At 45.5% G+C, this 26,916-nt stretch overlaps 1 protein-coding gene across 3 annotated transcripts in view; it reads left to right on the top strand.

Annotated features, from left to right (window-relative positions):
- Positions 1-26,916, top strand: part of CCDC91 (coiled-coil domain containing 91) — a 1,837,163-nt gene that overhangs the window by 1,513,351 nt on the left and 296,896 nt on the right. The window lies entirely within an intron of this gene.

Raw genomic sequence — 26,916 nt, forward strand, 5'->3', positions numbered from 1 at the left:
ACTGTAAATCATTTTTTTTGTTTAGTAACAACTCTGAATCCTTAGGCCTATTTTAAATATTCAAAAAGAGACTCCAGATATATTTTTTAAACTAAGCACACATTGAGTTATGATATCATCATAAAATCAGGTAACATTTTAGGATGACATACCCTTGGAACCGACCAGACATTGACAGACAATCTCAAAACACAGACATACAACACCAGTGGATTATTACTGTACACACCTGAGCATGGGAGTTCAAGGGTTTAGTAATGTTGGATCTGAGGTGAAAAGAACTTCTCAGTGATGTAGGTTTCTTTTGAATACGTCACCTAATTCTTTTATATCCTCCTAGGACCAGATTGAATTGGGGAACCTTTCCATCCCCCATAATAGCTCATGATGCTGCCTTTTTCTATTCTAATTTCCACTCCATCCACCCTGGATATGACAATATCTGGCTATGTATGACGCTGTTTGGCACACTGGCGTCAGTTCCTATTTTTCAGCACTTTGACTTCTTGTTTCCAAAGCTCATGTTTTAGATTTGTGAGGTCTAGGAACTGACAACAACCCCCAACCTGCAACTGTTGATCTCCATTGATGCCAAAGACCACCAGAAAGCGGAATGCCAATCTGTTTTTGACAAGAGAAAATATATTTTGGGTTAATGTTTTCCCTATATTGGAAGGAGGGGCAGGGACACAAAGAATCCTCTTGCAACAAGCACAAGAAAGCTACAGGAAGGTGAAGTTCTCCTTTTTCCACAAGAAGACAGCCCCACCTATTGGAATAATTACGAATCTCAGTGGCGCTGATCTTTGATGCTTGTCTCATTGTCACTGCAGGTGATTCCAGTTTAGAAGAAGAGGAAGCAAGAGTTTCCATCTCCGTTTGTCGAACTTTGCCAGGTTCAAACCTTTCGACAAGACATGTTGGATATTTTCAAGTCAGCCCAGCTGCCCCCAACCTGCTCTCCAAGGATTGAGTTCATCTTGTGGGTTTGGTAACTCCGGGGACTCAAACCCTGAGGCCACCTGTTTTCGTACCTTCACAGACACTAGCCTTGTTGCCACTTGTGATAAAGATTGTGCCTACTAAGGCACTGGAACATTTGTCTTTGTCACGGCCTTTGACGTCATCACTGGTATTGCCCATAGAGCTGATTTTGGCTTGGTTTTCACCTTCAATGTTGGTGTAATTATCTGCCTGATTAAAGAAAAGGGTTGTGCCTGCTTGGATGACGTACCTCGGTTACAGCAACTGCCTAGTGCCCAGACAATCTTCAGGATAAAGGAACTCTTTGGATAAGATTCTGTTGATCTGGCTACGCACAATTATGGACTCACAGAGGAACAGGTTTTCCATGCTCACATCCTCCTCGCCCCTTATGACACAGATATTACACATTTCACCGGAGAGTGTGATGGTGCACACCTCATCTGCCAAAATACATCAAAATGCTTCCCCCTATGCCCCTCCAGATCATGAGCCTAAGAGGCTTGCCTACATGGGCCGAAAAGTCTTTGTATCAGACAGTCAAAATGCGTCTGCTTCCCCAGGTTTCTATTCTGGCATCAGGAAGCTGATCCCAGGGGAGAAATGCCATGAGTCCATGCATGATGGCGTGGGTAGTACCTTGCAAAATACTGCATAGAAGAGCTCTTGTATCAAACCCCCTTTCTAAGTCCTCCCTAACCCCAACTGTTCCCTCCCGCGAACAGCCCTCCTCCCCCTTTCCCACCCCTTCCGGTGTGTTCCGCCGTGCAGTCGTAAGGCTTGCGAAAGGACCCCTTTCATACCTTCGGGTTCTCATCTCTTGGTGGTTTGTGAAACTCATCTACCACTCCCTAGGTCCCTCACACGCATGCACCCATTGGCCAGGAATAAAAGAACTCCGCTAAAAGAGTAGCACTACGTGCTACCCGGCAGGCATTGCACCGCCAGCCTGTCGCTGGAGCAGGAGGCCAATGATGACACTATACAGTCATTAGGTCGGATGGCTACAGTTGTCCAGCCTTTTAATTGTGTGAGGCATCCTTTATTCCGTTAAGGGTTCACTTGATTCCCTGTTGCACTTTGCTATCCTTCCTAGAGAGAGCGACTGTCTTTTCCCCTCCCGTAGTAAACTCACCCCTTTGGGGAACTCTGTACATTCTTTTGTTACTCCCTTGTAGGACACGTACATTGGACCCCGGTAAAAATTGTCCCTCATTGTCCCCCTTGATTGCTAACACAAACTCATCTACCAGTCTAAGGACTCTGAGATATTTTGGGCAGGTAAGTTCGTGAAATTTGTGAGACAGCAGGGAGACCAAAGGTGACCATGTTTCCCTAAAGGTGTCCGAGGTTTGTGTAAGAGAAGCTTGTATGCGCTCCATCCCCATTATATACCACAGCCGGTGGAGCCAACCTATGTGAGTGGGCCTCCGTGAAGTGCCCTAAAGTGAAAGGATGTGGTGTGTCGCAGCCCCCAGCGCCAGCCCCATTTGCCGACCCCGAATGGACTTAAGTGGGAAGGTGAGTTTGTTAGGCAGACCCAGGATCGCATACGCGGGGAATCGGGGAATCTCTGTCTCAAAATACCCATCTACGTCCCTGAGGACCTCCTCCCAGTACCCTTGCACTTCTGGGCATTCCCATAACAGGTGGAGCATGGTCCCTATGTGTCCACATCCCCTCCAGCACATGGGGTCCCGACTAGGATTGCTCTGGTGTAGCCTCTCCGGGGTCAAATGCCAATAGTATGCCACTTTGACCGCCGATTCCCGACTGGCCATGTTGCGAGCCGTGTGGTGCGCCGGGTAGAAGATGTCCTGCCATTCCTTGTCCGAGAGCGCGCGTCCTAGCTTCCGTTCCCACCGTTTCTGCCCTGCTGATCTAGCTGCAGGCGAGGGGGGGATCAACAACTTATACAGTTCCGTGATAGCCCGTTTATCCGTGGATTTGGACAGGAGCCACTTCTCGTATGGCTTAAGAAAGCGGCCCACATGTGGGATGGTGTCTTTATGGGTAAGCCAATGTCGCAGCTGAAAGTATTAGAAATGTTGCGGCTTATCAATGTAGTACCCTTCACCTATAGCCTTCAGTGTCATAAAGCCCTGCAAATCAAACAGGTGTCCGGCCGAGTTGCACTCCGTCCGCCTCCATTGCGGGAAGGAACCGGGGACCATTCCCGGCGGGAACGCCGGGTTGTCAAATAGCGGCGTCATTGGCGAAGGGAAGGACGTGAGGTCTCTGGCAACCGCAACCGCGTCCCAGACCTGAAGGAGGGTCCAGGTGATGGGTGATTTTTTGATGTATGCCGGTCTATCTGGGCGCGTTAGGAATGGGATTCTCCAGAGTGGCATCCCAGCCATGGCCCTGTCCTGGAACAGCCATCGCTTCTCCGAGGTTGGCCTGGACCATTCTGGACTCATCCTAGGACGTTTACCGGCCCAGACGTATTGCTGTATCATGTCTTGCAGCTTTTTGAGCATGCCTATAGGAGGGGTGACCGGGATGGTCTGAAAGAGTTATAGCACTTTTGGCAGCAGGGACATTTTGACAGCAGCCACCCGGCCAAGCCAAGAAAGCGGCTGCTGTCACAATTGTATCGCATTGAACAAATACTATCCTATCTAGAACTAGATTATGAAGCTGACCCGAATCAGGCCACGTTAGCAGATATTCTAGAGCATATCACACAATACAACGAATTGGCCCAAACTGAGTCGCGTTACCTATCAAAAAGACACAGAGCGAAGGCGTGTACGGTAAGGGCGGCAGGCCAGGGCACAGTTTTGTCTGGATAGCGGATCCTCCAAGGGTCCACTAAACCCAGTTCCTCCAGCCCATCTCTAATAATTCTCACTGCCCTGGGATTCTGTCCCCCATGAGGTGTTGCTTTTTCCCTGTTTGGGGCCAAATGTGTGTTCAAGTCTCCTCTGCGCCGTGGGCGCACCTCCCTGAATGGCGTACCTTTCCTCACAAGCGTGAGCACCTCCCGTGCAAATGAGTACAACTCCGCTAGCCTAACTCCGGCCCAGCTTGTGCTTATCTTTGTTTCTGTATTTCCTGTGAGGTGCTTTTCTTGTACAGACCCGATTTGTATATCATGCCTGGTGAGATATGCCAATACCTGTTGTGTCTTCTTGGGGTTGCTTAGCCCCCAGACACTCCACGTCATGCATGCCAGTTTAATAGTACCGGATGCATTTGTGTGTGCCATCCGACCAGTGAGCAACTTTTGCGTGTCCGCGTGCCACCTCACGCAAGCATTTGATGAGCAATTTCAGTGTGCAACGGTACAACAGACAATAAACCTTTATTCCCCCCCACTTCAGCAACCCAAACATGCTAAAGACACTACCCCTCATACCCCGCATATAAACCAAATGTAAAACGTTTGAAAGTACTTATCAGTCTCAATGGGATCTCCTGCTAGGTGGACTGCCAGAGCCCCAGCTCCCTCCGAGAGTTGGAGGGGGGCCAGGTGTCCGAATGAACCCCGCTCAAAACCACATTGCCCCAGTTTGAAGCGTTCTCCCATTGGCATCATTGCCACTTATATGAATACATGCTTACTTCCGCAAATTCTCTAAAGTTTTTGATCCGAGTCATCGCCGTCTTGATTGCGGGGACCAGCTTCTGTCTCATGATGGATTGTAGGAACTCCTGCGCCGCTCTCGGGGTCGCACATATTTTCTGTGATCCTCCATGTTTGATCTGCAGCCGGGCTGGGTTCAGCATAGTGTACGGAATTCCCTCCTTTCGAAGCTGCTTCTTGATGTTCTGGAACTCCTTCCTCGTGGCCTGCACTGTCACAGTGAAATCGGGATTGATCGCCACCTTGTATCCCTGAAAATTCAGCTCTTTATATGCAATAACACTTTTATAAAGGGTTGCTCCAAGGGGAACGTGCAAAGAAGAGAGTGCTCAAAAAGGTGGTGGATGGAAAGATGATCCCAGAGTGAAATAGAAAGGAGTTAGAAAAGGTCGATGTGAGATTGATTGAGCATATCAATCTAATTAACCTGGCCCAAACTATTTTACAAGGTCTATTTACATCATTCTTACAATCACAGATTGTTTATCCTGTGTGGTACGTCAGCGATAGGTGTTTGTAGGGTCCAGGTGAAGGGGTATGACGTTTTGACTCAGCTTGTGGCACGTAGGGCAGTTGAGCCTTGGCCTGCGAGTCTTCCTCAGGACAGGGATGTAGGGGGGTAGGGGCAACCAACTTGTGGTATGGGATTCCTCATCCGCATTTCCTCATGGCGGGAGTTACAATTATCCAGGTTGCTGGGCAGGAACAGCCGTTTCACTGCCACGGGGGCTTCAGCCAATTGTCTGTTGTCTGCTGCTCAAGGGTCGGTCAGAGTTGCACCGTATGCGTGGGATCTGAACTTCGAGGGCTCGTCCTCCAGCGGTAGTCACTACCTGGACCCTACCAACACCTATCGCTGACGTGCCACACAGGATAAACAATCTGTGAATGTAAAAATGATGTAAATAGACCTTGTAAAATTGTTTGGGCCAGGTTAATTAGATTGGTATGCTAAACCAAACTCACATTGAACTTTTCTAACTCCTTTCTATCATCTTCCCATCCACCACCTTTTTGAGCACTCTCTTCTTTTCACGTTCCCCTTGGAGCAACCCTTTATAAAAGTTTTATTGCATATTTTGAAAATTAAGAAGCGTATTTTTGCTACTTAACGGAATAAATTCAATACTATCTGTTTATATTTGGCTGCTGCACATCCTTTTTCTCTTTTTGCTTTGTAGAATTATTGCCTACTGAAAGAGCGTGACATGCATTTAGCTCTGGAAAATGAAAATAATGTATTTAATTTACTCTGATTAAGGATTGGTTTGAGGACAATTATTTTTCTATACTGTTGGAAATGGGATCCCTGGCTGGCCAGGGCTTTCGCCAAAGTCAGTCAGAGACCACCACTCCCAAGTCAGGGCAAGGGAGTTACACGCCAAGATAACCCCTGCTCACCCTCTAGGTAACGTGGCGCGGGCAGCAAGGCTAAACTTGGAGGCGATGTAAGTTAAGTATTTGCGCACGCACCCCAGCAACAACATCCAGGACCCACCACAAAGGAAACTCCACACAAGGTTATATAAAAATAGCCTTTGTATTACACCAAAACACATTAGATAAAACACACACTTTACAATGTGCCAGAGGCACGGGCAGAATTTACAGCGGATATTTACAAGACAGGGCCACCTGGAGCACTGTCAGGAATCAGAAGTAACACTTTTAGAAATAGCACTTAGAATGTCAAACATAGAATGTAAAATCACTTTTAGCACACAACCAGTAACTACTGGTAACTGGTAAGTACCCCCTACGCAATCCTAACCACCCTAGGAACAGGTCACGCAGGGAACCAGGACCTTACTAGCACCACCTGCACTAGCAAGAACAACCACCTCAGTATCACAATACAAGTAGGGGCATAGACCTGGGGACAAAACACATGATGCAGAACCTACATTCAGCGGTGTAAGGAACACATGACGCATCGACACACGTTCAGCGGTGTAAGGAACAGGGCACATAATGTATCAACAACACATTCAGAGGTGCAGAACACAGGGTGCGCAAAACATACTACACATTGTACATTTCCTAACACCCAAAAGCAATAGGACATAGATCATAACAGCATCTAAACCTTTAGCGCAGAACTCACAAAGTCCAGGTTGCGCCACTGCGCCAGAACCTAAACGTAGCAGCTGCCCACTACTTGCTGGGCAGCTGAGGGACAGAACAGGGGGGCCTAAACGCTGCAGCTGGCACTAAGTGCTGCGCAGCTGGGGAAAGGCCAGGGATGAAGGAGTGCGCCTCACTCCTAAAGTCCAGAGTACATGTCCCTAGGAAGCAAAATACCTAAACGGTGCAGCTGCCCACTAATTGCTGGGCAGCTGGAAAACAAATCTGCGACAGGGGCCCTCACCGGCCCCTCAGGACAAGGACTGCGCCCAGCTGAGCCCTCTGGCTCTAAAACATCACTTGCCCGTCGTTGGAGCCCCTCTCGGGTGATTCAGAGCAAAAGGGGGGGGGCCCACGAGCCTCTCGGGGCTCAACAGCAACTGCGGGATCTGGGAGTCCCTCACGGGGGACTCAGGACAAAAGAAAATGCCCCCAGAGCCTCTCGGGCTCAAGGTGACCACGGGCCCCCCGGGACCTCCATGGGGCCCCTGGTAGAGATGTCCAATCGTTGGAGCGGCCCACTGAGCACACGGGGCCGCTCTGACTCTGTGCCTGCACTGGCACAGTCAACACTGGGTCTCACGGAGCTCCCCCCAGCCCTTCCTTACTCACCGGGCTTCTCGGGGGAGGGGACTCCTCTTCATCTGGTGCGGCTGCTCGTCGGAAGCGGCAGGCTTGCGGGGCTCTCTTAGGCGGCGGTTCCAGCGGGGAGGGGGGTCCTCTCCTCTTCTCGAGGACTCCAGCTCTCCGCAATACCACCGGGGCTCCCAACAGCTCAAGGGAGCCCCGGGCAGCATCTCGCCTTCTTCTCTGCCGGCTTCTTCCTCCGGGGCTCCTCATCCGGGCAGACAGCCAATCGCGGCGCGGCAGCGGGCGGGACTTCCTGAAGCAAGCGGAAGTCCCGCCCCGCTCCAGGCACCCGGCCGCCTGACTTCCGGTTTCGCCACGGGCCGCGGCGGTGAATCACAGGGGCTAATAACGAGGGGTGGGCACCCTCGAGAAGCATTTAAAAGGTACCAGCGAGGTGGGCACTCGCTCAGGACCAGATAAACGGGGTGGCACCCGTAATTTAAGAATAAAGTGCAACGAAGCACTCTGGGGCACCAAAAAGGGCAGGAGCGCTTCCCTCCGAGGGAAAACGACAGCGCTCTGCCCAGGCATGCAAAGTAAAGCGCTCACGGGGCGCTAAGGGCAGCCACAGCCCTGGGGCAATAATCCAGCGCTCCCAGCGCTCTCTGAGAGAAGGAAGCGCTTCCAGGCGCTAGGCAAATAAAGCGCTCCTTGCGCTAGCAGAATATCCATCTAGCACTTCCAGGTGCTAGGGCAACAGCCAACAATCAGGTCCTGGTAGACTCCAGGACAGCAGAAGTCCAGGGGCTGGGCAGGGCTCAGGGAGGCAAGCCATCCCTGAGTCCAAGCAGCAGCACGCCCCTGGCAGTTTCAAGCAGCAAACAAGAACCTTTTCCAAGAGGTCACAGCCTCTTTTTATACAGACAAATCCTTTGTCTAAGGGTGCAGGGTGGGGGAGAAACCAGTCGCAGCTGGTTCTGGAGCACTCTTGATGGCCCAACCACCCATTTCATTCACTGGGGAGGCTAGGGTCGTTAGACACACCACAGGGGGGCGGAGCCAGCATTGTGTGGGGAAAACCCAGCCCGTCCAGGACACAGGTACACTCCTCCCACACATCACTCATGCTAATCTCACACTCACCACCGGGCAGACCCATCCAGACTTCCTGGAGCCTGGCATGCCAGGCAGCTCCAGCCAATCACGCTCCAGCACCCTCACTGCACACATATCTCAATGTCCAGAAGTAGCACTTCCCTTCTAGACACATACATGCCGCATACACCATCTCGCAGCATTCACTCTCATGAGTTCACACATACTAAACTCTAGCCTGCACTCCCCACGCATCAGGAACTACCAGGGACACACACATTCCCCATGCATTCCTATGGGAGGGTAGGCCTATCTCACACACGCACTCAGGGAGCGCACGCACTGTACACTGCGCCACAGTGTCAAAGTGCGCAAAGACCAGAAATCACTATACTTTAAGGCAAAAAGTTCAGGGGTGAACCTGCCACAAGGCCCAAGTCCAACATATACGAAACTGTACCCAGGTCCACAAACTCATATTCGGTTACCCCCTTGCCTGTAATGCCTTGGTACCAGCAGCCACACCTGTATATTTGTTGATGACATTGCCGTGAAGGAACAAAACTAACATTAGTTGTGCACCACGCCTAGAAACACGAGGATTTAGCGAAGGATTAAGCCAAGCATTTAGCTAGACAAGGGCCAGGTATTAAGGCATTTTTAAACTGCCAGTCTTCAGCTATGATAGGCTTGACCCTTGAGAAATCGTGTGAAGGAACAAAAGAATATCATAATACTTATTCTAAAACGTATGAAGAAACTACAATTTGAAAAACATCACTAGACTAAATTCAAGACGTGAGTTTCAGCAAAAGGAAGTTGACTCACCCCAAAGAAACAATGATACTTATTGAAAAATATTGAGCAATGAGATTGATTTAAACTCAATAAACTATAGTTAGGGGAGCTAAGTTAATGTTAAAGTAGTTTATACATAATAGGAAGAGACAGACAAGGTGTAAAAAATTGTCAAGTGATGGGTGGACGAAACGTTGTTACTATCTCATATGTATGGGTATCACATTCTCATTGCATAAGCAAGCTGTTGCTTGCAGAAAGGAATGTAGTGTTATGTTTCGTGCAGCAAAAGTGTTTATTCTTGGCAATGTGATATGCAACCAGATTAGAAACTGTAAATTACTTGCTGGGTTAAAGGCCACATTTTTAGGTTTTGCCTAGCCAATGCGTACGAAGTACGCATGCGCTAGCAAAATCTTATGTTTTTCTCTGTGGGGTCGGGTATCCGCCCCCTCCTCCCATTGGCTAGCTCCATAAATGGAGGCTAGCCATTGGGAGAAGGCTCTGTCCGTCAATCTCGGACCAGATTCGGAGGCGTTCCAGAGAATTTTTCCCTTTTGGCTACGTCAGCCGAAAGCCTGTTCTCGGGAACGCCCCCGAATGTGGGCCGGCATTGACGGCACAAGGGAAGAAGTCCAGGTGAGTGCTTAGGAGTTACAGAGGCCGAGATCGTTCTCCTTAGCCCCCGCTTTTGTGGCCTAAAAACTCCTGGCTGTGAGCGCCCCTGCCGTGAGGTAACCCTGCTGTGTTCCACCGCCGCGGCCCGGGGCCTGAGACTGCCCTAGAAATCGCCGCCCGCATCTCCAGAGCAACGGAGACTAAACCGAAGGGGCAGCTAGCTGATTGGTGGCTGGCACGCAGGAGCCGTGCTCTGATAGGCTGCTGGCACGAGGGAGCCGCGCTCCAATTGGTCAAGGAGCTCTGACGTCATCGGGGGCTCGCCTCAGGGCCGCGCTGGGATTGGCCCATCGCTCGCAGAGGCCATGTGAAGCCGTCCGTGATCCCTGAAGCACCGAGGGTTCGCCTTTTACATTGGCTTGTTCTAAAAGCTGCAGAATTTCTGCACATAATTACACTAACAAATTAAAGTGTTTCACATTGATGCCCAACCATTGCAGCAGTCTTGGAGTCGATGATCCTTTATTAGCAAATTCTTCATGCAGTGGGCTTTGTCTTGAAATCTCGTGGGAGTGTAAGTGTGGCATGCATGAATTTTGTTTGTGAAAAAAGTTTTAGTAGAATTATTTTTCTCTGTGAAATGTGTTATATTGCCTCCTGTTAATAAGAAGTTTAAGGCAGTAAGGAGACTTGCTGCAGGCAGAGAACCTAATTTAGAATCATAAATCTGCAGGGTGGCATGCGACCCCTCTGATAGCACAGGGGTACACTTGGGTGAAGTGCTCTGCGAATCATCGAGTTCAGTGACCCAGATAGAGCAGTGACTAAAGCTGCGCAAAGGTGACACCGCCTCAGGGATTGTGTCTAAACTCCTGCTGTGTAACAGTCACTACTTGATGCTCTCAAAATGTACCAGTGACCCTTGGTCCTCTGGTATAGGTCTCTGTGTGGAGCAAGAGTCATAACCATATTAATGTAATAGGACCATTTGAGTCATCCGATGCGCTCTCTCTGCTACCAGGGTATACCAAGGTGTTTGGAGCACATATCTAACCCTGTGTGGGAAGCATGAACCAGAGCTCCACGGAAGTATTTGGAATCATGTGGGCAACCTTCACCAACCCTTTGTAGGAATCATGTACCTGGGCTGTACACAAGTATTTGACACCTGTGGCTGCCTATCTTCAACCCTGTGTGGGAAGCATGAACCAGGGCTGTTGAAAAGGTTTTGGAATCTATGATTACCCAGCTCTAGCCCTCTGTGTGAACCATGAACCACGGCTGTACTAAAGTATTTGGAACCTATGAATACCCAGCTTCAGCCCTCTGTGTGAAGCATGAACTAGGGCTGTATTAAAGTATGTGGAACCTGTGAATACCCAGTTCTAGTCTTCTGTGTGAAGCATTAACCAGGACTGTACTAAGGTATTTGGGACCTGTGAATACTCAGCTCCAGCCCTCTGTGTGAAGCATGAACTAGCGCTGTATTAAAGTATTTGGAACCTGTGGATATGAGTAGATGTACTGCAAGAGTCACATAGGAATGTTAGAGTAGAAAGGTCTACTGCATATACTAGTGAATACAGTCATCTCTATATACAGAAAAAATGAGTTATATTTAGAGGGGTCGGAGTGGGACGCAGTGGGTGAATGGATGCATGATGGATGGATGTATGCATGATGCATGGATGTATGGGTGGATGCATGGATGGGTTGTTGGTTGAATGGGTTGGTGGATTGCATAAATTGTTGAGGGATTGGCTGTATATATGCATCTATCCATCCACCCATTCATGCATCTATCCATACACCCATCCATACACCCATCCATGCATCCACCAACTCATCCATGCAAGCATTACAACAAGAGCCCGCAGCTCTCCTTCGTCTCTCCTCGCCCCCCCTTCCCTGAGCCGCAGCTCTCCTTTGTCTCTCCTCGCCCCCCCCTCCTTTCCTGAGCCCGCAGCTCTCCTTCGTCTCTCCTCGCCCCCCCTTCCCTGGGCCCTGCCCTGCTATTGTAAATGACAATGCCATTTATTTATGTTTAAAAAAAACATAAATAAAAATAATGTCAAGAGCAATGCCAATAGCTCTAACTTTAACAAAGGCAAAACCATTGCATTGTAAATGCTTGTTCCTGTTTTTTTTTTCCTTTTTCTTTTATGTGGTACGTCTTTCCTGTCAGATCCATATGTTTTGTTTCAGAACATTTTTATGTTGTTGGCTTTAAGCTATTGTTTGCAAACATTGCTTCACATATTGAGACTCACTGTTACTTTGATTGCAAAGATTTTTTTGATTTTTTTATTGAGAGTTCATAATCAAAGAATAAACATTTCATGACACATTAGCAGCAGAATTAATACAGTAGAGAATAAAGTGCATGTGCATAAGTACAAAAACATTTGCGTGACACATTACTGAAGAAGGTAATACAAAAAATGTGAATCAGAATCCATGCCCATATTACACTAACTTCATTTAAATACAAAAACATGTTCAAATTTCAACAATTTAGGACTTACTCATTAAGTGCAATGTGTATAGTACTGTCATAATAGCGATCTAGCAGGCTAATATTAGAAGAAGTTGTTGAGAATAGGTTTCGAAATAAAATCAAACTAGGATTCGAACACGCTCCAATGTTTATCGTACTTCTTAAGGGCCCCTGATCTCAATGCGTATTTTCTTTCCCCACCCTGAATCCGTGATAGCTTTATCTTCCATGCCTGTAGGGTTGGTGCTATCTCTGATTTCCAGGACTGCAAAATTAGAGATTTAGCTATGAGAGAGGCTATAAATAGAGACTCGTCATGTGGAGTGTGGCTCGGGGAGCAACCTAGGACTGAAGTTAACTCATCAAAAGAAATAGTGGCTTTGATCATGGTGGAAAGATATTTTTCTATTTCCCTCCAGAATATCTGTATTTTAGGGCACTCCCAGACGATATGCTTCCAGGTGCCTTTTTCTTCACAGCGGAAGCACTTATCGGCAACTAGGAAATAGATACTGTGGAGGAATGCGGGAGTTCTATAAATTAACCATTTATTATAGAATTGCATACGTTTAAAATTAGCACCGCGGAAAATGGTTTTATTAAATTTATTAATCTTATCCCATGTCAGCTTGCTAATTTCAATGTCTTCCATCTTTTTCCACCTTTCTATGATCTTATTGGAGGAGTCGATTAGGTTGTCTTCTTTTAATATTTTAATCCAAGTACTGATCTTCTTTTGTGTTGGATTATTTAATGCTGTAGACAGATCTTTTTTATAAAATAGGTTACCTATAACTAACTCTCTAAGATCCGCATGGAGCATAAAAAAGGACCATTTCAGTATTGCTAAGGCATGGTGGATCTGTCTAGAGATTTCCTCCAAGGATTTCCATCTGTTCCCTATGAGGAAGTCCTCAATTTTCTCAAAGCCATTCACCTTCCAAAGTCTCACTATATTATTATCCAAACGGCCTCCCTCTCCAAAGCTAAAATTGGTTAAATCCATTGTACTACTTATTTTAAACATGCCATAAAATTTCAAGAGCTGTGTTTTCTGTTTAAAAATCCACTGTAAGGACTTATAACGAACCTTCTTTGGATCCTTCGTAATTCTAACAGGATCAGTATTTTAGATTCCAACAACATCTTCTTAATAAAAAAATTGTCTGCCTCATGATCGTCTAGAAAACAAAACCTCAAGCTATGATGTGCATAAGAAGCAAAAGAATATTATCTGACATTTGGGAGGGACAGCCCTCCTTGTGCAGATGGGAGATACAAAGTGCTAAGTGCAAGCCTAGAAATTTTTTTTGCCCAAAGGAAGGAGGAGATCAGAGCATCCACTTTTTAAAAAAAGGAAACCTGGATTGCACAGGGGGCCGCACTAAAAAGGAAGTTAAAAAGAGGTAGAATAGACATTCGTATTAAAGCTGCCCGTCCCATTATGGACAATGGTAATAGATTCCAGCGATCTAAATGAGACCCAACCTTTTTTAACAGAGATATATAATTTAACGAATACAGGTCTTCCAACTTATCCGAGATAAATATTCCCAGGTATCTCTTTGGGCTATTGTTGTATATCTGCCTAAATTCCGGCAATAAAGTGTCTTCAGTGCAGTTGACTAAGATTATTTCCATCTTGTTGACATTTATCTTATAGACCCCTAACTTTTGAAAGTCAGAATTTTTTTAAAAAATGTTTACTTGACTTGAGGGTTTTGAATCTAAAAAAGGGCGATATCGTCGGCATATAATTTTATGTTTGTAATTCCAGCTACTGGGACTGTGTCGGTCATTGTACCCCTAATTGCAATCGCCAATGGTTCGATGAATAAAGCAAATAAAATCAGCAACAGAGGACAACCTTGACACGTGTCTCTGCTAACCTGACATGTCCCGCTATTAATATTATTGATGATAATCTGTGCCCTAGAATTCATATAAAGTTGTTTTAAAAGGGAGATAAAAATCAAAACTGTGCAAAATAGCAAAAAGACAGTCCCATGACACCAGGTCGAAAGCTTTCTCAGCATCTAAAAGCCAGATTTGAGCTTTCACCTTATTGATATTAAAATAATCCAGTGCCTCCAATAAAAATTTTGTATTTGTATGGAGATGCCTACCTACTATAAAACCACATTGATCAGGGCCTATAAGAGACCCTACTATTTTTTTCAACCGGTTCTCTAAACGTTACGTAAAAAATGTATAATCTGTGTTATGGGCCTGTATGAGTTTGTATTTTCCTTATCCTTTCCTTTTTTAAAATGCTAACTACCACTGCTGAATGGAAAGAATCCGGGGGAAGTCCTTCTTGTAATAAATAATTAACTAAAAGTAAAAGTTCTTTACGGAGAGTGCCTTCAAATTTTTTTTAAAATTCGACTGGAAGACCATCGTCACCATTGGCCTTACCATTGGGGGGAGAACCGATAACCTCATCTAATTCTGACTTTGTAAAGTCCTCGATCAACAATTTCTTATCCCCATGGTCTAATTTGGGTATTTCGAGTGACTCTAAGAATTCCCCAATGGTTTCAGATGTAGCCCCTTCAGTAGCTTGATAGACTCCCTCATAGTGTTTTAAAAACAGCTCGCCAATGGAGGCAGTAGTCTTAGGATGAGTCTTAGTGATGGGGTCAGTTAGTTACTCTATCCTATTTCGGGCCTGCTTTTCTTTGGCTTGCCAGGCCAGTAGTTTCCCTGTGTATTCGCTCTCCTCGTATATCTTTTGGGCACAGAGGTTACTATTAGTGTCGCCCAAGTCATAATAGAAATCCATCATCCTGCACTTTGCTTCAGATAGCCTTTGCCCTGAGAGTGCCGATCTTACCCTATAATGTTCTTGGGTTGCCTGCGTGAGGTTTTTTTGTAATTTAATTTTCTCCTCCCTTCTTGCCTTCTGCTTAGGTATTTCTTTGGACGTAATTATCCCCCGCAAAGTGGCCTTAAATGCATCCCAGGTCGTATTTAGTGCATGCAAAAAACTGATCGATCTCTTCCTCAATATCTGCACACCATTGTAAATCCAAGAGGTTAAGTTTGTTAAGATACCATCTTCTTGGTGGCTCTGATTCTTGTCTCCCCAATTTTACCTCCATATAAAGTGCCGCATGGTCTGAAAATGCGTTCGGTAAATGGGCATATTTATGTGGCTCTAATCCATAGGATGTTAAAAAGAAATCTAACCTAGATGCAGAATTGTATTTTGCTGAATAACATGAATATTCGTGTTTGAGGGTATTGCAGAATCTCCAGTGATCGTTGAGATCGAGGTCTAGTTTGCAGCTTTGTATGGCAATAGCGACTTGGGGTTTGATCTGGCGCCGATCTTTGTTGGAGGAATCAACTAAAGGGTTTTGTAAAAAATTTAAATCTCCCCCCCATATTATTTGGCCGGGAAGGCCCGTTATAGCTGTTTTTAACTGTAGGATTGGGAGAGGGTCGTCTATGATTGGTGCGTAGATTGTGGCAAGGATTATATTTGCATGATTTAATTTACCATGTGCAATTGCCCATCTACCACTGGGGTCTGTAAGTGCCCCTTCAAGGGAAAAGCCTACATGTCTTCCCATTAGTATACATACTCCTCTCTGCGCCAGCCCAGCTACTGATGAGATTTTATGACCAATCCAGCCCTTAAAGATTTTGTCTGATTCAACCTGGTTTCTGTAATGGGTTTCTTGTAAATAAATAGCATCTGGGCTAAGGTTTTTTAGCCAGCACTCAATGGCATTCTTTTTGCGGACGTTATTCAACCCATTTACATTAAAAGAGACAAACTTTAACATAATATTTGTTCTTCAATAATTGAGATGTTTAAAAGAAGAATAAATAAATAAATATGAGGTATACTCGGGAAAGTTTTGAACCTCACCTTGTGCAAATAAGCAAATGAGCAGAGCAATACTACGATAACAGCAGATAGACAAAAAGGAGCAGCATATAAAGTGCAAAATACAAGGATGTGGTTTAAAAAACACAACCCTCTTTGTGCAAAGTATGCATTTAAGATGAGAGGACAAAGCGTACGAGGAATATAGAAACTTGGGCAAATACGCCAACATTGCTTTGATGACAATAACCAGATTAGGATAGCAGCAAGTTAAAGTGTCAAGTGCAAAGAATAAGACTATAATTCAATTGACTCAGCGCCCTCAAGTCCGAGAAGCGCAATTACGATGAAAGATTGCAGCAGACAAGATTTGAAACACCCTTTTGTGCAAAATACGCAAATCTCATAGTCCAAGTATAAAAAAGCCGGTATTGAACTTCAATATTTAAAGTGCAAATGCGTACTGGTTATACAAAACCTAGAAACATTTTCGAGGGTCAACCCTTGTGCAAAATACGCAATTAAAGTGCAGTTAACCAAAAACTTAAACCATTTTGCCTTTCCTCCTTTGAGGCATTCTATCATCGTTTGAGCATTGTTAAAATCAAAACTAATAGGTGCAAAACATCTCAATATAATAACCTCTTGTGCTGAGAACAGACAATAAATTAGCATATAGCAAACTTCTACTGCAAGGCTGTACTTAAAGTTTTTCCATGCCATGGCTGTGTCAATAATAGAACAATCAATTTCTTAGTGTGTGAACTCTCTTTTTTCCCCTTGCAACACCCCCCTTCAGCCCCCTCCCCACCCCCGCCTCCCCCCTAGATTGGACGGTAACCCCCCGTGTCCCACTTCCTTCCTTCTTTTTCTTCTTTTTTGGATGCCATTTGTTTGCATCCTTGTGTGCTTCCTGTCCCCCCCCCCGTGGGCCGCCCTTCCTTGCTCGATCAAAAATTATTTAGAGATCCGACGTATGACTGAAATTATGGGGCAAGTCCTTCAAGAAATGACTGGGCTTCTTGTAAATCTATAAAGATAAAAAATCTCCCTTTTGCAAGGACCTTCAGTTTAGACTGTTGTACAATCATGGCTTGAGCCCCCTTAGCCTTGAAGGAATCAATCAATTTTACAATGTTTTCTTTGAAAAAGCAGTATTAAGGATTCTCTCTTTTACCTTGTAGTCCGAAAAATTGAGCAGTATTGTGCGGGGGTACTTCTGATTATTGGGTTTATGTGCAGGGACTTTGTGTGCCCTAGTTATCGTTAAGTCACCTTGCAAATCAGGTATGGCTTTCTTCAAACGGGACTCTGACCATTTTACCACGTCCTTATCTTCAGGCCCTCAGAGATACCCACTAGACGTAGATTGGACCTCCGGTTGTAATTTTCCAAATCCTGAATTTTTTCCGCCATTTGAGATTTTTCTTTGTGTGATGCCTAGAGATCTTTCTGTGTTGTTATTAGGGTATCTTCTAGTCTTGAGATACGAGATTCAGCCTCCGATACCGTCAGGGGAAGATTTCCAAAACACTCCTCCATTTTCGTGAGCCTATTATGCAGCTGTGATATCTCGTGGGCTTGTGAGATTTTGAAATCCCTCAGTTCTCGGAGTATGGTAGCAAGCATAGCCTCAACGGAGTTCTCTTTTGGAATGTTAGAGGGTATGATTAGTTCGTCTTCTTGCATCTGTTGTGGACATGTACCTTGCCCTGGGACCGCCGAGGCTGAAGGAGAGGGTAAAAGATCGTTGTTCAAAGGAGGTGCTTTTATTGTAGAATTGGCCGTCTTTTCAGTTGCAGTTGCAGCAGGGCTGTGGTGGAGTTGAGACTGCAAATTAGAACCTGGAAGGGACTGAGGAGAGGTCTGCGATATATTTGGGTTTGGGGCTAGAGAAGCCTGATTTTGGATAGATTGTGAAACGGTTGTAGGATTGGGCAAGCTGACACTTGGTGCTCCTTCCGAGCCTGGCTCCGGCTCCGGACCCGCCAGGAGTAATGGTGGATTCAGTATATTCCTTTTATCATTAAAGGCCACTTTTTCCGCAGTGCCGTCTGCACACCTTTGACTTCTCTCTTCCCGGGTGGGTGTGCTTGTAAACTGACCTTGCTGAAGCAGCGGTTTAGAGAAGAGAGGGTACTTCTTTGGACTTAATTGACTGTGGACCCTCTTGGTTGGAGATTTCACGATGGCCGTATTCTCCATCTTATCCGCTTTTTCCGCTTTATTCACTTTGTCTCCCCCATTTTGCTTGCCCTTCTCTTCGACCGCCAAGAGACTCAACTCGGATGAGAGCTCTGATAGCGTTTCTTCATCCTCATCCCTATCCTCTTCCTCAAGTTCGTCAGCCTGCTTATTTAAAACGCTATATTTGTTTTGTGTATATTTTTCTGCTGCTTCCTGGGCCTTGAGTTTCAAAGCACTCCTTTGCTGCTCCTTTCTCCTACTTTTTTTCTCCCCGCCTTTTGCTGTGGGTGGTGATTTTAACAAATCCCTTGCTGAATCTATTTTACCCTGCTTGCCCCGGACTCTGGCCGCCATGGTTACAAAACAAGGGTAAATGGGCTGCCATGTGCGTGTTGCTCCAGTCTATAATGCCAGTTAATAACTTCTCCTGACGTGCCTGTGGTGCTTGTGTCGCCCAAATATTACAGAGGAGACATAAATGGCTAGAGAGGGATAAGTAGCGGAAGTAGTCTCTCACTTCTCGCGTCAGAGAGTTCACCCCAATTCGCCTCACCTCGATATATTTCAGCCCGGCCTCTCAGCCACTCAATCCGCCTCTCAATCCGCTAGTCAGCGCTGTCTGGCCTCGTCGCACCTCGCTGTCTGCCCGGGTGGAGTCTCGGAGCACCTGGAGAACCTGGCACTGCAACGCAGCGATGGCCACAGCGGGCGGGGTGTTCAAAGCTATGATTGCCTCAAGTCCCAGCAGTCCATAAAGCAAACGGGAGAAAAAAACGCTCATCAGCGAGGATGCTGGGCACAGCGGGCCTTCAGTGCAGACGCCACTCGCATCAGTGCATCGCAAATGTCCGAGACTTCCGTATAACAATCACCAGCTGTCCACGGCGTCAATGTCCTCCGTGGTGAAGCGAGTGCGGTGGGAGCTCACCAGAGGTAATCGGCTAAACAAAGAATCCGGCAGCGAGGAGCTCCGTGTCGGCATCTACACCAGAGATCATTGTGGGCGGGGCCGGGTGAGGCAGGAAGCACATCGGCAACGTGCGTGGTCACGTCAGCCGCATCTCTCCACCTCTTGCTGCTCACTTTGATTGCAAAGATGAGAAAAATCTAAATGCAGTTGCGATTTTTGGTTATGAACATTTTTTATGCATCTGACTCATTTCTGCCTTTCATTTTGGATGTGTAACATGAGTCAACATGTAAAATTATTTTTTACGTGTCATGCCATTAATGGTGACATACTCCCACATTTCAGTATTGTGTAATCCTCTATTGTAGGATACAATAAACCTGATGTATCTACACTCATTATCCATGTGATTTATTAAACTACATCAGGAATATATACACCTTTTTCCTGCACATCTTTAAAGTGCCAGAATGTCAAGAACTGGGATTTGAGGTGAAGTTATCAATAGGCAACTACAATGTAAACCCTGCTCTTACAAGGCATACCAGTGCAAGTTGCAGGGGAACGGAGAGATGGAAACAGGAGGAGCTCCCATTTTATCAGCAACTGGTGCAAGGTGACGTCAGTTCCTGCCTTAATGTGAACGCTCACTGACAAATGGTGCCCTCTGTGGTAAGCAAGAGGATTTCAGTATAAGGCACAAAATGCCAAGGATGTAAGAATACCATAAGAATATGTATTCACTTACCGCACAAAACAATCCTCCGTCAACCAGGTCAAAGGAACAGGTACAGAGCTGCGAAAAATTGGAATACGAGAGACCGATGAAGGAACCAAAATATCAAACGTGAGGGCACACACATGTTACTGAATGTACTAAAGCAGCAACAGGAGCCACACCAACCGAAATGCAATGTTGCCAGGCACCATGGTCTTAGATCTTAGCCTTTATATACTGCTACTACCTAGCTTGACCTGGAGCTAGTGTGTGCGTTAGGTTTCTTAAACGGTTAGCTGACTTGGAACTCACATGCATCAGTCTTTTCTCTATGTGCCATCGGCCTACTCTCCAAAGTAACCACTCTTGTAAACCCATTACGCATTTCAGTATTCTCTTGTTTTTAAGGTCGAGCCTGTGAGAGAATGCACAAATGTATACAAAAAAGGAATGGAGCATGCCCATTACTTACCATTTGTTGGCTTCATGTCACTTTTCTTTATCAGCCTCCTTGTTTGACCTGGCTTGTCCAGCGGGTTTATCCCCGGATGTTTTGCTTTTTGGCCTCATGTTTTGAGCCCTGTTTGTTGGTTTTTTGACTCTGGGGACTTTACCACTGCTGATCAGTGCTAAAGTGCATATGCTCTCCCTGTAAATTGTTGATGGATTGGTGTTTCCATGATTGGCATATTTGATTTACTGGTAAGTCCTTAGTACAGAGCACTGTGTGTGCCCAGGCCCTGTAAATTGAATGCTGCTAGTGGGCCTACAGCACTGATTGTGCCACCCACATGAGCAGCCTGTAAATGTAACTCAGACCTGCCACTGCAGTGTCTGTGTGCAGTTTGGTTCTGCCATGTCGACCTGACAATTACAGCCACTTGCGAAGGTCCTAACCTTCCCTTTTCTTACATGTAAGACACCCCTCATGTAGGCCCGAGTTACCCCTGGGGGCAGGGTGCAGTGTATGTGAAAGGTAGGACATGTCCTGATGTGTGTGGCATGTCCTGATCGTAAAATACTGCCATTTTTGTTTTTCACTATTGAAATGCTATCTGTCCAATAGGATAGAATAGGAGTTTATTTATACCATCTTATAAATATAAGTTCCCATTGGGACAAGTTAGAGAAAGATGGAGTTTAGTATGCTTGAACTCAGAATATAAGAATGCATCTTTTAGTAAAGATTATTTTTATATTGTGTGTTTGAAAATACCACTTTTAGAAAGTGGGTATTTTCTTGCATAGCCATCCTGTGTGCCTCTGCTGGTTTGTGGATTGACTGTCTGGCTTTTGAATGACAGGGGCTGGGGATGTGCATTCTCTTAGATGACCACGGGGGTTGATGTGTGTCCTGCCTTTCCTGGATGAGTCAGGGCTGGGCTGAATAGACCTAGGCTGCATTTAGAGTAGGGAAAGAAGGTTTTTTTCACACTTGAATAGGCCTGTCTGCTTGGGACAATGCTGTCTCCACCTCCCACCGAGCCGCTGCACCAGAGGGGACAGAATTGGTTTTGGCTGGGCAAAGAGCTTCTCTGCCACCAGAGAACAAACAAATTTGTGCTATAAAAAGTAGGGCCCAGACCCCTGAAATTTAGATCACTGCTGAATTAAGGAACCTGCCAGGAAGAAGAACCGGGAAAGCTGGAGGAGGACTACTGCCCTTGTGTTGTTGGGGTTGGCCAGCAGTGGTTGCTTCTGTCTTGGGTAGGGAAAGGACTGGACTGTGCTTTTTTCATCCTGCTGTTAGAGTTATCTCCAAGGGCTTGAAGTCGAGCTTGCCTCCTGTTGGAAGTCTCAGGGATAGAAAAGACTTTAAAGATTACTTCAGGAATTCAAGAGGAAACCTTTGCCAAGGAAAAGAGCTTGAGAAACTGACGGAGAAGTATTGCCCCGTTGCTGTGTGCTGTCTGGGGTTTGCGTGCAGTGGCTGTTTCTGCCAAGGAAAGGACAAGGACTTTGGTCTGTGCTGTGTCCCCTGCTTAAGGAAGATCTCCAAGGGCTTGAAGTAGAGCTTGCCTCCTGTTTTTGAAGTCTCAGGGATACAAAGACTTCACCGCCAGCTTCCCTGAACTCCCTTGCTGAGAGTTCTGTCCTGCCAAGAGGTGCTGATTGCTGTTATGGGCCTCTGGTGGATGTTCCTGCTGTTGGGAGCTCGAAAAGTAACACACTGAGGAGAAGCGCGATGCAGTCATACCTGTTGCTGACACATCGCTGAAGAAAACAATGCAGTGCCTGCCCGTGGATCGAGAAATCGCCGCACACCGCATCGAGTGCACCGATCTACGAAGGCCAAGATCACTGCACCGAGTCCAAAGCAGGCCCTGTTGTGCGGCTGCGCAAACCAACGCATTGTTAGACCACGGCTGTAGAAATCAATGCAGCGCTGTTGCTGCCGCAGCATCCAGAACCATCGAATCCCGATCCTCATGCATCGCACTGGGGTGCCGAGTCGACATCAACGCTAGGGCCGCAGTAAGAAACCGACGTTTCACCTCCCCACACAGTAGATAACCAACCCATCACCTCCGCTTCAGTACGGAACCGACGCATCACCTCCCCTGCCTGGCAGTAGGGAACTAACACATCATCTCCCCTGGAGAAAGGAACCAACGCATGACCTTCCCTGCAGCTGTTTTTGTTTAGGATTTTGACGCATCTAAGGTACTTTGTGTTGAGAGTGTCGCATCTGTAGTTTGCTATGAACAGAACTTTTTCTACCTCTTGAAAGTCATATTTTTATTACTGTATTGTGGATTTTTGTAGTTTTGGTCTTGTTTGGTTTAGATAAAGATTACATATTTTTCTAAACTGGTGTTGTGTCCATTTGTAGTATTTTCACTGTATTACTGTATGTGTGCACAAATGCTTTACACACTGCCTCTGAGATGCCTTTCTGCTTGTGCCAAACTACCACAGGTTTGAGCAGGGGTTATTTGAGAAGTGTATCCCCTTTACCTTGACTAGGATAAAAGGTCCCTACTTGGACAACGGTGCGTACAATTGCCAACCAGAGACCCCTGTTTCTAACACTCCTTAATTGGCCAGTGCAGGTGAAACATAATTTCCGATAATTTCTGTGGAGCAGGGACAAAGCACAGATTGATTCAAGTTAATGTGTGGCCGTCCGCTGCTCTGGACTTGATTGATGTACTATTTATTACTCCCTCCTGTTCCCCAGGTCTGCTCCTCCCTCCATAGAGCTTGTTTTATTTATTTATTTTTGTTTAGTCTGTGTTGCTAGCAGTGGCGGCTCCTCCGCTAAAGCGGTGGAGCTTCACCCCACTGCTGCTGTGCAGCAGTAAAAGAAAGGAAAAATAAAATGATAATGGGGTGTTATTATAATATTTTTCTTCCCTGCTGGGGCATCTTGAGGGCAGGGCCGCTTTACCATTGAAGTTGTGAATAAATAACATAATGTGGGACTCTAGGAGCAAATATATATTTCCCTTTGGAACCACAAAAGGGAAATATATATATTTAACAATTAAGTCACTTTGGTGCCCTGTCCCTTTGGGTTGTGGGCCCCCTCTCTTTGTATTTACTCTAGGAGCAGCCAGAGTAGTTAAGTTATGGCATCAAAAGGGAGACAAGTAGAGGTCATGACGTGCTTACCGAGAAATCATATATCTTGAACATGGAGAGAAATACTTATTGAGAGAACTGGATGGGTAAAGTTATAAACCTTGAGAGCGCAACCAAAATGGATTGATCAGCAGTTCAATGTTTCTTGAGGGCCGATGAGGACAGCCTCAAAGGTTCTCTGAGAATGGTCAGTATCCTAGAATTTAAATTTCAGTGCTTGTTAATGGGAACCATCAGAATTAGGAATTTTACATTCCTGGTAGGCCAGTTGAAGATAAATGTTGTTTGAAATAGAGCCATTGAAGAATGATCCAGCATGCAGTTCTGCTGCCCACAGAGCAGCATGCCCAAGTTACAACACACATGCTGGCCTTTTAGGGCAGCCCTTTCCGAATAAGCGTGTTTTTAGCAGTGCAACACAATTTGTGTAGTAGTTCAACAAGAGATGTCATCTACAGAAACATGCACAGTGGAACCTTTACGTTGAGAGTATTCATTGAAACGTTGGTTTTTGCTGTATAATTAATAGCCCAGTGTAGCAAGTAGGTTTACGATCAGTTTCCCTTCTGGTTACATCAAGACTGTGGTAGAACATGGACTTTCAGAGTGCACAACACATAAGTGCAGTAATACAAAATACACATCATCTGTGCTGTTACTGCTTACCTTACTTGTGTAGCAATGTTCCCAACAAAACGTGTACTGTCCAACCATTGCATGAGTTTTCAAAATATGTTAAATGCTGATGTAGCCGGCATCAAGTAAATCACTCCAGTAGCCCCACTGTCTGACAGCTATCATAACTTGAAGACTGATTTGAACTTGTGCATTACAGCTTATAATTAACTGAACACGCGCGTGTCTGGGCAGTTCACGTCCTTATGAAATGGCTGTAGAGACAGGCAATTATTTTATATAACATTTAAAAGTGACAGATAATTTAAGTGAGTGTCTGAAGAGACAGGGCATTATTTTATATAACTCTTTAAAGTGACAGATAACGAAAGTGAGTCATAATGGCATTTCAATCCACATTAAAAATGCTCTTTTCCGTCACGCTGTCTCCATGTGATATGCTTGACACCCTGAAATGAGAATGTGTACTTTCACAGTCAGCTAATGGCCCGTCACTTTCCCACTGACGCCTTAGTAGGTTAGTCTGCTGTCATTGTGTTGTAATCCCTGGGTGCCGGCAGGCTCTATTCCTTGCATTTAATGCTGATGACGAACTAAGGAGTCTACTTGATATCAATAAAAAACATCTGATTAGCACAAGAAAAATGACTGGCACTGGTGAAAACAGATACATCCCAAGGGAAGCCTTCCCTGGCAATTACTTAATCATTTATGTTGGCTGGTGAAGGTAGCCCACAGAAAGTATGTCAGTCTGTGATACACGCTAAAAACTGTTCAAGGAAGGTCTCACCTGACGCAATACCCTTCACTTCATAAGACCTTGGATCACCCCATAGGGGTCCTGACTCCTGTTCCCAGCGCTCACTTACCGGTGGCTGCTGATTTCCCACTGCTGGGAGTGGGCGCTGCCAGTTGTCGTAGGAACTGGAGCATTGACACAACTGTCTTTTGGAGGTGGGCATGATTGGCAGATGGCTGTGTGCCTTGTCTCTACATCATCACCAGACCTCCGCCAGCATCCAGCAACAGAAAGCATTTGCGTGTCCACAACATCTGCTTTGCCACTTCAAGTGCTCATTTGAAATTCATTTCTGCCGAGTGTTTGGGTGCCTTAACACCCAACACTGGCTGAGCGCCTCCTGTGTGTATCTGGTGTAGTTAGAGCATGCATGCATGAATCTCTATTTTTTGCAAAAATACGGGTTATCTGTGGATAATATAGCAGCACCCCTGAAGGGAACAACATTATTCAATTGATTATTTTTATAATCACAAATGCCAGGTTCTGTGGTGTAATGTATATGTTATATAAGAATTCTATGTATAAACAACTTCGCCTGTTTAATTTAGTTATTGCATGTAATTATGTATATAGACTTGTGGTTTTGTATGTGAAATGTATTTGTTGTTGAATATAGTTTTCAAGGATTGGGTAAATCTGTTAACCTAATGATTTGCTTCAAAGTAATTTAGAGCAACAGGCTATTTACGGTTCCCATTTTGCAAATTAATAGAGTAAGCGTTAATCCATTGCAAGTGTGGGAGCTATTGAGTATAATATTTATCTGAAAGAAACACGTAGTGATAGATTCCTTACCTTAGAATTACCCCCAATGGATCCGGAAAGTTTTCGTCAGCAGTACCCCTGCGCGTCGGAAGGTGGGGTGTGCGGCTCCGCGTCTATCGTAGGCGTCGTGATCGCCGGGATGACTTTTGCGGCAGCTACTTAGACGCCGCTCTCGCGCGCTGACGTCAGTACTTTCTTTTTCCACGCCAGCTATCGCAGATCCGGGAAAAGCAAGTATCCCCAGTCACTTTTTGACTGAGTTTTTTTGAGGCCTTTTCTTTCAATTCTTTTGAGTCGATGCCCGGCTTTAAGAACTGGTGGGACTGTCACTGCATGATGTTGGTGACGGACCCACACTGCGTGTGTCTCTTCTGCCTGGGGGGCGAACATGACACCAAGTCATGGCCCGACTGCCCGGCCATGGCGCCGAAGACTTTGCGGGTTTTTTCAAAAAAAGTTACCTGGCCACTAATTTCAGTACTGCTAATTAATACTACAGATTCGAAATACAACGCAAACAATCATTGTACTTTACTTTCATATTTGTATTGATTCAACTTCATTTTAAACAACTATTCATCACTCTTGATGCATAGGAGGAATACACATTTCATTCAGTATATTGTGCGACTCAAAATTATATGAAAAACATTTTACAAAAACATATTAGAAAGTCAAAAACAAAGACAAAACACTGTTGTATTTGCATCAATTAATTACACTAGTCCAAAATTTCAAGAATTGCCTGTCAAAATTCAAATTCTATGTGGCACTATGACAGGCAGACTGCGGGGAAAATTATTTTTTATAAAAGTTCGCTCTCAGGGTATATTTCAATTATGACACCCTCACTAGAGTCCCATTCAATGTTGGTCCCCCGCAGACGATTAAAGACGTGCCGACGCGTTTCCAATCCCCTTCTGCATTGGGGGAATATCATCAGGGCTTTAGACCACGGTGTAATTCTTATAGCTTTTGATGGGGTTCTTTTGATGGTCCACGTTCTGTCCTGGAGTCTTCGTACATCTATTTCGATGACTCCCCACTTGTGTTCGTGTTTCCAGACACAGTCAACTTAGGACGTTTTGAATTCACCTTGTGTGAAAGGCTCCTCTTCTACCAGATGAATTGCATCCTCATCTAAATTTGGGGCAGCATCATTTCTTTGCAGCTGTGTTCTTCTGGCGTAGATTTAGTATT

The sequence above is a fragment of the Lissotriton helveticus genome, chromosome 1_1, assembly GCF_964261635.1.
Source record: "Lissotriton helveticus chromosome 1_1, aLisHel1.1, whole genome shotgun sequence".
Lineage (NCBI taxonomy): Eukaryota > Metazoa > Chordata > Amphibia > Caudata > Salamandridae > Lissotriton > Lissotriton helveticus.